Below are 15,524 nucleotides of genomic sequence, written 5' to 3' on the forward strand. Positions count from 1 at the left end.
TCTTTGAGGGGAGGTAGGTAGTCGAGTGGATCAGTAGCATGTAAAGGTTAAGCACAAGATCCCCTCGACACTAAATTGTGTGCTTATGTTTGCCATCCATTAATGTAATACAAATAGCTTTTTGACTAATTCGTGCGCCATCTTGTCGCCTTTTCTTGTGTTGTTACTTGTTGCTTAGGCTTACTTGTCACATTCGAGTGCTGCATGGGGCCCGAACGACTAGCCCCATAAAACCTTGCCGACGATAATTGGGCAAGGGGTGGGTAAGTTCAGTTTTTATAATATTTGGTTTTTCATTTCCATTTTATGAGTTACAAAAGCAGTGACTAAGGACATTGGTGTTGCTTACCTTGTGATGAAATATCAATATACCAGCATATAATCAAATTACAAAGTCTGGGTGGAACCTAAGACTTAGTTTGGAAGGAGTACAAAGTGCAAAACCTTGTATTTTGTATGTATTTATCCTGTACATATTTGTATTTATACAGATATTGGAGGCTACAATTGCCTTGAAAGATGAAGCAACGAAAGCCTATATAGATGTAAAATGCTGAAGGTTTTGGGTTTTGTTCTGAAAATTTAAAGATCAATAAAGGACAAAATCGATAGTAAAGGATTTAAGAAAAATTATATAAATCACGTGACATCACATACAAACCGGTAAAGATAGGGGAGGATTTTGTTCATTGTCAGAGAATGTTAGGGGTGCTCTTAGTAATTTCTTAAACAATAGAGTAAGTTTGTGTTCATTTGCTAAACCATAAGGGGTGTTTAAATATTTCATCCTCTTTATTAAAATTTTTAGAACAGATCATATCAGATTTGGATGTCCGTTATCCATAATGAATTTGGATTCTCATGAGGGGTGATTTAGCCTGACATAGTAAACAGTGGACACGTGGATACGGTCCGATGACTAGATATGCAACTCAGCATTCCCTGCCACCTCAGTAGGTCGGGCCACCTCGGGTACCTCAACCACCTCGGTTGGGACTGAGGTCCGGGCAGCTCGGGATGACCAAACCTGCCGAGGTGACAAGTAGCAAACTTCTAAAAGCTTGCCAGTTGTCACCGAGCTCTTCAGGATCACGCTACACGACTATAAGCCTTATCCTCATCCCGCCCAGATCGAAGGGACACAATAAGCCTTATCGGCTAGCACGATGTCCACCCACTGGTGCGAACTGACTCCTAACAACATGGGCCATGGATCTCGGAGGTACTCCGTGAGACCCATGGCAACTCACCTATATAAGGGCTCCTACCCCCTTGACACAAGGTACGCGCGATTTTTTGCTTACTAGCTCTTACACTTACAAGCTTTCAACTCACATACAACCAGTTACTGACTTAAGCATCGAAGTGACCACACCGGTTTATCCACCCTGGGTTCTCTGAGCTTTCCTCTTCTTGTAGTTCGACCCACCAGTTGGACAACTGACGTCTGAGCTGCCATCCAGCTAGGAGCAACCAAATCGCACACCGTCAATTGCCGTCGTCTATGGGAACGCAACAAAAAGGTCAAGTTTTCTACCTCAACCACACTTCCAGCATCTCATCAATGGAATCACCAAACAACACTGGAAAGAGCGTCAAAATGACTACTATTGGGGGGCAGGAGCAAATCCCATACAACCCTGAATGCCCCTCGGTGACAATCAGACAATTTGCCATCCCTCTCACTATCTCAAGAGTGCCGATGACACAAATCCAAGCATTCAGCACACAACCCCTCAACGTTCCCCTGCCTCATATGAGCGCCGCCATCTTGGTCGCAGAGCCATCTATGGTGCCTCCCGAGGTTGATGCACATTCCATGAGCTAGTGCAGAAAGTTCGGGTCATGCAGCTTTAAATGCAGTAGATCCACCAGTTCCTGCAGTAACAACAATATTACTTTTATCAACAGCAGTTCCTACCACTCCAATCGAACCAAAATCAGAACTAGAACCCGAACCGGAATTAGAGCTAGCACTAGTAAAATGTGCGTCGATCTCCTCCTCAGGGTGTGGGGACATCTTGGGTCCCAGCCCCTCCTTGGGGTTGGGCCCCACCTCGGGATCCAATAGCAGGTCGGCGCACACCACCGCCTCCTCAAATGGTAAACCAAAAGGACCGGCCCCAGAACATTCGCCAATCCAGGACCGATTAGCAATAGCACTCATGGCATGAGAGCCGTGAGAATCAAGTCAACAACCAGAAGCCCAGGGTAAGAAGCGCGGACTCACATCGAGACCCCCCCGGTTCCCCGCAATAATCAACAGCTAGCTTTCGTTCATGAGAATGCTAGCAACAGAGACCAGCTCCAGCCTCATGAAAGCATTTGAGAATGAGAGCACACCAGGAACAAAGTTTCGGACAATACTAAGGTGAACAGCACCAACAATGAGGCTGTGAAGAAGCGATGCCGGTACAAGGCACGCCGCATTTCAACAAAAAGCAGTCCGCCGGCAGCAATAGACAAGACAAGGGTGGAAGTAGCTCAGTAGCTACACAACCAGCTCCAGTTTTGTTGAGCTGGCCCTCCCCCCTAGCACCAGAGATACTCTTGGCCCCAAAACCAAAAAGATTCAAGACACCTGCAATGGAGACGTATGACGAGAACACTGACCCAAACGACCACATCGATAGCTTCTAGCCCCTAATGTTACTCACCGGAGTGGATGAGGCAAGCCTGTATATGGCAAGTCGCCAAAGCGAAGTAAATCCCCACAATGGCGAAGTAAATCACTGAGGAAGTCACCACCTCGGGGTTCTAAGTCAGGTTGGCGATCTAGGACCCGTCCAATTCAGATTGATGTACTTATTGACATTTATTGTAAATGAATAAAGTGCATAATTGATTCATGTTATTTTGGTGTGTTTTTGTGTAACACTCTTAAACTGGGCACTTATGAGACTTGTGTTAGTTTAGAATCTTCACAACCGTTGGATAGATCTAGGGAGATTTATCCTACCAAGGCTAACATTGATGTGCCGCCAAGTGGGTTGGGGTGTTTTGTCTTAGCTGCCAGAGTGAGACATGAGGTACATGCAGTGTGGGTTTTCTTGAAACCCTGAATAGGACCAAATTCTAGTATTGTCTTGGACCTTAGAGACAGATGGGCAAAACTGTAATGTTACATGTAACCCCTACACTCGATTATGGTACTGCACTAGGTGTTGGATTGGGCCATCTTTGCTATGCCAATCACTGAGATCCTTAACTGGGTCAAAACCTGGGTATGTTGGGACTCTGAGAATTCACTTGAGTGGGTGATCATAGTGACAGGATCAGCCCCTTTATCGAACAAAGTGAATGACCGGGGAATGCACTCTCTCTGATGGAAACCTAAACTGTCGGCAATTGATTTCAAAGTGTTGAGAAAAGTTTTGCAAAATATATTTATATAGAGATATACATATATATTATGGTTTCACAAAATGTTTGCAAATGGCTTTAATTCCTAGGATCCATGTGAGTAGAGAGTGCAACACTGACCCCTGTAGCCATGGGAGAGGTCATCTCCTGTCGGGCAGTGTATGACCATTAGGGGCTGAGAGGTTAAGTGTAAGACCATTGAGGGTTATACCTAATTGGCTAATTTTGCATCTACTTACAGTCCTTAGGCCTTCATAAGGTGGCTGGACCTAAGGACCATTTAGTGTAAATGTTGGGCCCATTAAGAGCCCATACTAATGGATTTAGGGGGTTCATTGTATTCAGTAGTGAATTCGGCCAAACCTTGTAACAAAGGCTTGGCTGAACCCATGTGGCTGATGTGTAGATCGATGCTAGGGTCCCATGCCATACAAAGAGATCCAAGCTAGCCAGCATTTAAAGGAAAAGTGAGCTATTTGACTAGATGGGCCTAAAGCCCATCTCGAACTAGGCTTAAGTGAGTTAATTAAAAAGGAGAAAATTCCAGTTTATAATCTGAATAGGATTAGCTAAAGGATAAGTTAAGTCTTATCCATTTAAGAGTCCAGATCCAAATATCAGATTTGAATCAAGAAACTCTTTCCTAATTGGATTAGGAAGCTGATCCAAAGAAGGCTATAAATACTGGGTGAATTCACCAATTTCATGCACTCAACAAACTCTTTCCGCCCCTACCCAGTTCAATTTCCACCTTTGGATCTGATCAAGAATAGTTCTTGATATTGTTTCTTGCTAAAAGAAACAATCTAAAGTCGTGCTCACTAGCCCCTTGCGTGATTCTTGCTGAGGAATTAGGGTCCTTGCTAAAGAACCACTTTGTTGATCCTGCCTCACAAAAGGCTGTGTCATCTTCAATGGAGAAGGGTTTTGGTCTCCTCTTTGGGCATGAACACCTATGTTGGGAGTTACTATTATTCCGTATCAAGTATATCCCTACTTGCTTCCTTTTGGTATCAGATCTAGTACAGTTTGTTTCAAGAACGAACCTTGAAAATGCAGTTTTCTAAATTAAGGAATAGGATTCCCGAAAGGGAGAAAGAAAATTTTTGAAATTTAGCCCAACCTCCCTACAAGGTTCAGCCATCTATATATGATGGATCTCCCTTCCCTTCACCGATGACATAAGAGCAAGTCGCCAAAGTGAAGTAAATCCCAATAAAGGCAAAGTAAATCACCGAGGAAGTCACCACCTCGGGGTTCTAAGTCAGGTCAGCGATCCAGGACCCCTCCAATTCAGAGGTCCAGCTATACCCCCCTGAATGCGAAGAGGAGCAAAATTATGAAAGTGATCAAGAATATCGGCTACAGCAAATGGCCGCCAAGGATGCGAGGATACCCAGTGACCAAAAACCCTAATGTGTACTACCATTTCCACCGCGACTTTGGGCACTGTACAGAAGGTTGTCGCAACCTCAAGGACGAGATCGATGAGCTGATCCGTTGTGGATATTTATAGCACTTCATCAAGCATGAGGACAAGGATATCGGCTACAGCAAATGGCCGCCAAGGATGCGAGGAGACCTAGTGACCAAAAACCCTAATGTGTACTACCATTTCCACCGCGACTTTGGGCACTGTACAGAAGGTTGTCGCAATCTCAAGGACGAGATCGATGAGCTGATCTGTTGTGGATATTTATAGCACTTCATCAAGCATGAGGACAAGGAAGAAGCAGACTGACAAGCCAACCAACAAAGAGCCGCTCCGGATCCAAACAGAAGGAGTGACCAATAGCCTCCTCGGCAACCACGACCACCAGAGGATAGGCCGATCCGCAGGGTGATCAGCATGATCACTGGTGGGTCTATTATTGTGGGGTGCAGCATAGTAGCAAGCAAGAAGGCAATCCGGGAGTTAAAGCACGAAGAAGAGAACCCGCCAAAATGACCTCGGGTGGAGGAAGCAATCTATTTCACCGAGGATGATGCACACAGGATTCAATATCCACATGATGACGCCCTCATGGTCAAGCTAGTAATCAACGACATCGAGGTGAAGCGAATACTAGTGAATTCTGGGAGCTCGGTGGATATCCTATTTCTGGAGGCGTTCAACAAGTTACAGCTCGAACGGAAGGATTTGAAGCCGACAAACACACCACTGGTTGGGTTCAATGGAGACATGGTGAGGCCCCTTGGTCAGATTACAATTCCAGTCGCAGCAGGAGCATGACCCAACTCAATATGCTTCGAGCACACATTCCTGGTGGTTGCAACTCCGTCCCCCAATAACGTGATCTTAGGTTGGCCCATCTTGCATGCCCTACGTGCGGTGGTGTCGACCTACTATTTGTCAATGAAATTCCCAACAAGTTACGGTGTAGGGGTAATACAAGGCGACCAGCTCGAGTCACGCAAGTGCTATGTAGCCGCACTGAAGGGCAAGGCAAAGTTGGCAGACAATGTCAAACTAGAACCACCCCCCGAGCACACAGAGGAGTGAGCTTGCCCCAATAGAGCATACAGTCTAGGTCCTGGTCTCTGATTCCGAGCCGACAAAGACCCTCCAAATTGACTCTCGTCTAAACGAACCACTCAGATTGCAACTAGTAAGTTTTTTACTTAGTAATTTAGATGTATTTGCTTGGTCGACAAGAGAAATGCCCAGCATTGACCCTAGTATGATAACTCACAAACTTAATGTGGATCCCTTAGTTAGGCTAGTTAGACAAAGAAAGAGGAACCTCGCCCCAGAGCGGTGGAGGGTAGTTGATGAGGAGGTCGGGAAGCTCTTCACAACAGACATCATTAAAGAAGTCCAATACCCGAGCTGGGTGGCCAACCCTATGCTCGCGAAGAAAGCTAATGGAAAGTGGCGCATGTGCGTCGACTTCACCAACCTCAATAGAGCCTACCCGAAGGATTGCTTCCCCCTTCCTAGAATAGATCGCTTGGTAGACGCAACCTCGGGGCACAAGTTGCTGAGCTTCATGGATGCCTACTCCAGCTACAACTAGATTAGGATGGACCTAGCCAACCAGGACAAGACTACATTTGTAACCAAACTAGGGTTATTCTGTTATAAAGTAATGACCTTCAAATTGAAAAACACTAGAGCAACCTTCCAGCGCCTTATTGGAAATAAATTTTATTTTTGAACCTCTTATTGGAAATAAAGTTGAATGCTATATTGAGGACATGGTCATGAAGACCTAGTTTTTCAATTCTTTACTTGATGATTTAAATTTTATTTTTCAAATTCTAAGGAAATATAACCATGAAGCTCAACCCGAACAAATGTGTCTTCGGGGTCACGTAAAGCAAATTTCTTGGCTATATAGTGAACTGGCATGGCATCGAAGCCAACCCGGACAAAGTAAAGGCCATGCTAGACATGAGACCACCCCAGAACATAAAGGAAGTACAAAGGCTAACTGGCCAGGTAGCCGCCCTAAACTGATTTATGTCTAAATTAGCAAGTCGGTGCATACCCTTCTTTAAGGCAATTAAGAAGAATGAGGACTTCGAATGGTCCAAAGAGTGCTAGATCATGTTCGACGAGCTAAAGGAATACCTAAGTACACCATTGGTTTTATCCCAACCCGAACTTGGAGACGAGCTGAGACTGTACCTCTCTACGAGTGACGAGGTGGACAACTCGGTACTAATCAGAGAAGTAGACTGGGTCCAACGGCCTGTCTACTATGTAAATAAAGTTTTGCAGGCAGTTGAGACAAGGTACCCCAACATCGAGAAGCTGGCCTATGCCCTGGTCATCGTGGCTCGGAAGCTACGCCCTTACTTCCAAGCTCACACAATCGTCGTCCTCACCAACAGACCCCTAAGGCACATCCTACAAAAGCCCGAGGTTTCAAGCAGACTAACGAAGTGGGCCATTGAGCTAATTGAGTATGAAATCTAGTTCAAGCAACGCCCAGCCATTAAAGCTCAAGTCTTGGCATTTTGTCGTGGAATGCACGTTTAGCACGCCGGCCCTTGAGGTGGATGAGCCGACCAGCACGTCAGAGGCGTTAACCAGCGTGGCACCAGTTCTGGTCAGGGAAAGCCTGACCTGGGATGAGGAGCCCTGGATCCTCCATGTTGGCAGCTCGTTTAATCAGCGAGGAAGCGATGTTGGACTCATACTGTACGGGCCGAGGAGAGTGAAGCTGGAGTATGCTCTCTGATTTGGATTCGAGGCATTGAACAACGAGGCAGAGTATGAGGCACTAGTAGCTAGGCTACACTTGGAAAAGGAGGTTGGCGTGAAGCACGTCATGGTATGCAACGATTCCCAGCTGGTCGTGAACTAGGTAAATGGTGACTACGAGGCTCGAAAACCTGTCATGATGGCTTATTTGGCCAAAGTGAGGGAACTCCTGCCTGGATTCCGTTCTTGGTTAATCCAACAAGTACCATGGTCTGAGGACGCTGAGGCCGACACACTATCAAAGTTGGTGAGCACAAGCGACAACACAATGAGGATGGTATAGAAGACCTGCCTCGACCCAGCATTCTCAGGGGGGGCAGAAGAGGTCACCCCTATGTTGCAAGCAGAACCGAGCTGGGAAGACCCGCTTGTTGACTATCTACTCCATGGGATCCTACCAGCAGACCGTAATGTAGCTCGAAGGGTAGAGCATCAGTCAACTCGATACATTCTTATCGACAGGCGGCTATACAAGAGGTCTTTTACGCTCCTCTACCTGTGTTGCTTACGGCCCGCAGAAGCAGACAGGGTACTACACAAGGTCCACAAAATTCTATGCGGATGACACCTGGGGGGTAGAGCGCTCACCCAAAAAGTGCTAAGGAAAGGGTACTACTGGCCTACAATGAAAGTGGATGCACTCGATCTCATCAAGAAGTGTGACAATTTCCACGGCACGCCAACATCCTTCATCAGCCTGTGGTCGATCTAAAGTACTTGACCGGCCCGTGGCCTTTTGCCTAGTGGGGAATAGATATCTGGTTTATTCCCACCAGCAACCAGATAGAGAAGATTTCTAGTCGTGGCAGTGGAATACTTCACAAAGTGGGTGGAAGCCAAGCCGCTAGTGACAATCACAGCCCGCAATGTGCATAACTTCTTTTTGAAGAATATAGTATGCCGCTTTGGACTACCCAAGGTGTTGATTTCAGATAATGGGAAGCAATTTGAAGACATCAAGTTCCAGAACTGGTGCGCCGAGATGGGGATCCAGCAGAACTTCACTTTGGTAGCGCACCCGCAAGCAAACAGACAGATCGAGGTGACGAATAGGGCCATCCTCCATGGACTGAAAGCTCGATTAGCTTGAGCTAAGGGTTTGTGGGTGGACGAGCTGCCCAGTGTCCTTTGAGCCTACAGGTTGACCATCAAGACTGCAACGGGTGAGCCACCAATCAACTTGACGTACGGGACGGAGGTCGTCATCCCAGCCGAGATTGAAGTACCAACCTTGTGACTAGAGGCATATGACGAGGAGGCCAACGACGACGAGCTCCAGACAAAACTTGACCTAATCGAAGAGGTACGCGACCTAGCCTACATCCAGGCTGCGGCCTACCAACAACGGGTAGCTCGGTATTACAACACCCGAGTCAAGAGATGCCAGTTCCGAGTTAACGACCTTGCACTCCAGAAGGTAATGGTACCTAAGCCCGGCATGGGTAAGCTTGGACCGAACTGGGAAGGTTCGTACAGAGAGACGGGTTTTCGGCAAAGGCACCTATGAGCTCGAGATGTTGGAAGGGAGGCAGGTACCCTGTGCTTGGAACATTGACAACATGAGAAGATACTACCTGTGAGATCGAAAGTAAGACACCCACAAAATTTCTATGTCCAGAAGATCAGTGAGCTGGTCAGGCTGCACGCTGGATAAAAGTTATAATGGAGAGTGGACTATGAGTCACTCCCAATGCCCAAGGGCCACCACGCCGAGCTAATAAGTGACCTCCGTGCCAAAATAAGACCTAGCCGCTTCTAAGCAAGGGCAATGGACAAATCCTACTCACACCTCATCGAAGTGCAGGCAGGTCAGGCCCATACCCAATAGTGTTTGCTCACCTCAGCTTACATTGATTTCGGGTTATTCTTAATTGTGCCTAGTTCGACAGCTCAGCACCTCGGAGTAACCTATACTAAAAAAAATGCACTACAAAGCAGATCACGGTACGCGAGGTAATAGAAGGGAAGGGATTTCATTACTTAGCAGCAAAAAAGAGTTCTTGTACAATCATCAAAGATAAAAGGGGAGAGAGAAAAGCTACTTAGCCGAGCTTAGAGGCTTGATATATACCGTATTTACAGGGGGTCCAAGAAAAGAGGCAAGTGTCAATCTCCTCGAGGATCCTCGCCTCCACCTTTAGCATCTTCAGAAGCCTCCTTCATTGGCTCTTGCTCCGCAACATCTTCAATGACGTCGACCTCATCGGTCTCCATGGCTTCTCTGAAGACAGTACCCGGGCTACTCGGCTTCTCAATGGTTCCCTCATTAGTGCCACCATTGCTCTCCTCCTCGAAGTTGGGGTCTTCATTCTCATACTGAAGTACCATCTCCATGGTGACCCCAAGGGTGGTGACAGTTCCAAGGTCGAGCTGAGGGAAGTTACGCCTGGTTAACCAATGGAAAAGCTTGAAGCCCTTACGAAAGGCCTTCGTAGCAACGGCATTGCGAAATTCATCAAACTCTGGAGAGCTCTTGTAAGCCTCAACTGCAAGGACCTCGGCATCTTTGATCTCCTGGGACAGGACTTCCTTGCGATGAGCAAAATCTTTTCTGCCTCCTCGAAATGCTTCTTCGCTTCTTCGGCCTCGACCCCCAGCCTGTCCGTGCGCCTCTTCTCTGCAAACACGTTGCCCTCAAACTTTTGAATCTAGCCGACTGCTTTAACCAATTTGCTCTCAGCAGCTAGTGCCTTGGCCTCGGAAACCTGAACCTTAGCCTCGATGGCCTCTACTCTGGCGAAATGCAACTTAGACTATTTAAGGAATGAGTGAATCATGGAGTTTGTCTGCAAGAAAGAAGAAAATAGTGTGTCAAGAAAGGAAAAATGCAGGCATGAGTATAGCATAGAGGTCGAAGGAAACATACCACCATGAGATGACCTAAGGCCTTCGTGGAGAGTTGATGAGGTAACAATATGGCATGCTTCAAAAATTCATTAGGGAAGGTGATTTCCTTGCTCATGGGGATGGCCAATCGGGCATTGAAGATGGTCTAGCACTCCTTAGGGATCGGAGGGGAACCACCGACCACAGGATGATGAGGGCGAGGCTCGGACGACCTGGATGCCTCGGGCTTGCGAGGTGGGGATTTTGCTCCCTAGTCTTCTTCGACCAGGTCGATGATGATGATTCCTTCCCAAGCTAGAGCAATGGGTGTGGCTAGAACAGCAGGCTCGGCCACCACTTCTTGTGGGACATCGCAGTCTTCTTCGACCAGGTCAACGACAATGATTCCTTCCCTAGCTGGAGCAATGGGTGTGGCTAGAACAGAAGGCTCGGCCACCACTTCTTATGGGACATCGCAGGTAGCTTTCCTCTTCTTCATGTTAGAAAATAGCCTAGTAATTGGAAAGCCCATCATGATGCCTGCAACATACGAGCAGAAAGTTAGCCGAGGTAATCAAGAGTAAGCGTGAAAAGAAGAAAACAAGTGTGTGCCGAGGTGGCAACCTACCTGGAGGACTTAGCCCGATTTTGAGTATTTTCTCCTCGGTCAGATAATCCTTCAACTACAAACCGAGTTTTACCAAGAAGCGGATCTCTTTCCTCTGCCTCTTAAAAAGTCTGTCCCCGGGGTCGGAAACGCCCGTTCTCCAGTGCGTCAAGAAGGGCCACCCCTAGGGAGCAGATATGGCAAAATACATACATTTCCAGGTCGGGACTTTGTTTTGATACTTATGAAGAATTGTGTACCCAAGTCGGTAAGAAATATAATAACTACACTTATCTAGCCCTGGGAAACCGCCAGGATTTTCTTTATGGAGCAAATCGAGTTGAAGATGTCTAGGTCTATAGGCATGTCGAAGTCATGGAACAACGAGATGTCCCAACTATGGTACAAACAGGATTGGGATGAAGCTGGTCAATAGTGATGTCAAAAAATTTGATGACCTCGATGATAAAGAGATGGATTGGAAAGCGCAGCTTGGCAAATAGATGCTCTTCGAATACCATGTTAGACAGTGTATGCTCTTAGCTCCAATCAGCATGATGTACATTATGACATTTATTGTAAATGAATAAAGTACATATTTGATTCATGTTATTATGGCGTGTTTCTGTGTAAGACCCTTAAACTAGACTCATATGAGACTCATGTTAGTTTAGAATCTTCACAGTCGTTGGATAGATATGGGGAGATTTATCCTGCCAAGGCTGACACTGATGTACCACCAAGTAGGTTGGGGTGGCTTGTCTCAGCTGCCAGGGTGAGACCTGAGGTACAAGCAGTGTGGGTTTTTTTGAAACCCTGAACCGGACCAAAATTCCAGTATTGCCCTGGACCTTGGAGATAGATGGGTAAAACTAGAATGTTACACCTGACCCTTAGACTCGATTATGATACTGCACTATGTGTCGGATTGGGTTGTCTTTGATATGCCAACCAGTGAGATCCTTAGAGGGGGTCAAAACCTATGTATGTTGGGACAGTCCAAGAATTTATCTGAGTGGGTGATCATAGTGACAGGATCAGCCCCTTTGTTAGAAAAAGTGAATGATCGGGGATGCACTCTCTCTGATGGAAACCTAAACTATCAGCAGTTGATTTCAACCATTGAAAATTGTTTTTGAAAAATATATTTATATAAAGATATACATACATATATATATATATATATTATGGTTTCAAAATGTTTGCAATAGAGAGTGCAGCACTGTACCTTGTAGCCGGGGGAGAGGTCCTCTCTTGTCGGGGCAGTGTTTGATCATTATGGTCTGAGAGGTTAAGTGTAAGACCATTGAGGGTTACACCTGATGGGTTAATCTTGCATCTGCCCACAGTCCTTGGGCCTTCCTAAGATGGCTTGACCCAAGGACCATTTAATGTAAATGTTGGGCCTATTAAAAGCCCAAAGTGATGGACTCAGGGGTTCACTGTGTTCAGTAGTGAATTCAGCCAGGCCTTGTAACAGAGGCTAGGTTGAACCCATATGGCTGATGTATAGATCAATGATATGGGCCCACGCCATACAAAGAGAGCCAAGCTAGCCCGTATTAAAGTGGAACTGAGGCTGAAATCTTAATGGGCTAAAAGCCCATTTCGAACTGGGTTAATTAGATTAATTAAATAGGGGCGGATCTGGAATTTGGATCAGCAGATAAGATAAGGGATTATCCTTATCCACTTGAAGAGTCCAGATCCAAATAAAGATTTGGATCAAAGGAGCTCCGAATTTGATTAGGAAGGTTGATCTTTATCTGTAGAAAAGATAAGGGATTATCCTTATCACTTAAAGAGTCTAGATCCAAATAAAATATTTGGATTAGGAAACTCCTAATGGGATTAGGAAATTTTCTCTTTAAGGCTATAAATAAGAGAGCAAGGCGAACCTCCAAAGACAAATTCACATTCGCTAAATACAGAGAGAAGACAACACACTTAGACTACTCTTGCCTTCTGCTCTTTTTCTTCCTGCTCTTGCCTGTGCTCATTGTCCCATTTGATTCTTGCTGAAGAATCACTAGTTCTTGGTGAAGAACTACTTGCTGATCTTGCCTCACCCTAAGCTGTGTTATCTCTAGTGGAGGGAGGATTTGGTACTATCTTTGGGCGTGAACACCTATGTTGGGAGGAGCATTCTTGCATGGATTCCGTATCAGGTATATCCCTCCCTCATTTTGGTTTCAGATTTGGTCCGGTTTGGTTATAAGAACGAACCTTGAAAATATAGTTTTCTAAATTGGGAATAGGATCCCCGAATGGGAGTAAAGAAATTTTTGAGATTTCGCCCAACCTTCCTGTAGGGTTCGGCCATCCATATGATGGATCTCCCAAGGAAACCCCTTTAAGGAATGCTATAGCCATACTCATCAGGGAATTTCAAGTGGGTGGCCAGCACGGTGACTCTTTTCCTTGTCAAGGTAGAAGGACTGAAGCGATCCGAACCCCGAGAAGGAGGAACACGACCAGAAGAAGCATTAGGTGGAGTACGGCCAGAGGATGAGGCCTTCTTGCCCGAAGCTTTTCGCTCTTGACCTGAGGTGCCCTCCTTGAGTGGGCTGGACTCCGGGCTGTGGGTAGATGTGGCCATCTCGGCCAGACCAAACTCTACGTCTTGAGCCGAGGTACCCACCTCGGCCCATCCGGACTCGCTGCTCATGTCGAACAGGCTACCTGTGCTACCACCACTAGACATACTCAATTGAAAGGAAAGTGATGAACAAGAAACGAAGACAAGGTAGGACAACTTACCTAAGACCAAAGAAAGAAGGAAGCGATCATGAAGACAAGGGTAGATACCACCGACCTGGAAGTTAGTGTGGAAGCTCCAAACCACAAAAATCCAAAAAAGAGCAAGAAGAATGGGGTTCTAAGGCCCCTATTTATAGCCACGACAGTTGATATCAGCGGTCCAAATCAAAGAAATCCAACGGTTCTCGTGAAAACCAGTCACACGCCCTCCGAGGCTAAAAACAGCTAAGAGAACATTTTGACATCCGCGAAATTTGGAATCCGCGTAACGTCCGCGCATCCTTGTTATGTAATCTGGTTCCTCGATTGAACTGGACGGGTCATAGTGGTCTAACCGCCGAACCGGATGCCAACCCGGAGGGAGACCGGGCCAAATCGACCTAACCACGTCATGAATTCCTCGCACCAGGTCAGGACCCCTAGCACGAGGAGTGGAGGGCAATTGATTGAAGGAAGGGGAAATCCATCATATGGATGGCTGAACCATGCTAGATGGCTGGGCAAAATTTCAAAAATTTTCTTTTACCTTTCTAGGAATCGTATTCCCAATGTTAGAAAAATTGCTTTTTTTATGATCGTTCTTGCACCAAAACCGGACCAAATTTGAAACCAACAAAAAAGGGAGAAGTATACCTGATACAAATTCCACAAATGTAGCTCTGAAAGTGGTAGTTCATGCCCAAAGAGAGTACCAAAACCAGCTTCCACTAAAGATAGCACAGTTTGAATTGAAGTCAATTCAGCAACACAGTTTTCAGCAAAACTGTGATCCAACACCTTGGAACGAACAAGGGATGTGAGCACGAATTTCCTCCATATTTTTCTTGCAAAAATCAGAGAGGGAACTGATCAATATCAGTCCAAGAAGTGGAGGTCGAATTAGGGTTTTTGGGGCAACGAGAATAGAGAGAGAGAGAACTGAGAGCAGTGTGATATCTGGAGCAATTCGCCTTCTCCCTATTTATAAATCTTAAGGAGCACCACTCCTAATCAGATTAGGAGGTTCCTAATCCAAATCGTTATTTGGATTTGGATTCTCTAAGTGGATAAGACTTATCCTCTTATCCTAATGGGTGCTCCATACCCTTATCCAAACCTATATTCGCCCAAGTCACGTGACTACTTAAGCTATCATGTGACTTCTTGATTAATCCAATTAATCTTGAGATTTAGGCCCATTAAGCAAGTGGCTCACGTCCCTAGGTAGTTGCTAGCCCATTTGTTTCACTTTGTATGGCGTTTGGCGTGGGACCCCAACAATGACCCTACATAAGCCCATATGGGTTTATGGGCTTATCCTCTTATCCTCTTATCCTAATGGGTGCTCCATACCCTTATCCAAACCTATATTCGCCCAAGTCACATGACTACTTAAGCTATCATGTGACCTCTTGATTAATCCAATTAATCTTGGGATTTAGGCCCATTAAGCAAGTGGCTCACGTCCCTAGGTAGTTGCTAGCCCATTTGGTTCACTTTGTATGGCGTTTGGCGTGGGACCCCAACAATGACCTTACATAAGCCCATATGGGTTCGGCCTAGCCTCTGTGAAAAGGCCTGTCCGAATTCACTGTCAAGCACAGTGAACCCCTGAGTCCATTAGTATGGGCTCTCAATGGGCCCAACATTTACATTAAATGATCCTAGAGTCCACCCATCCTATGAAGGCCCAAGGACAATGGACTTAAGTAAAATATAGCCCATCAAGTAAATAGCACTAAATGGTCTCTTACACTTAACCTTTCAACCCTTAATAAT

Source organism: Nelumbo nucifera, chromosome 1, assembly GCF_055504915.1.
Source record: "Nelumbo nucifera cultivar China Antique chromosome 1, China Antique-T2T, whole genome shotgun sequence".
Classification (NCBI taxonomy): Eukaryota; Viridiplantae; Streptophyta; class Magnoliopsida; order Proteales; family Nelumbonaceae; genus Nelumbo; species Nelumbo nucifera.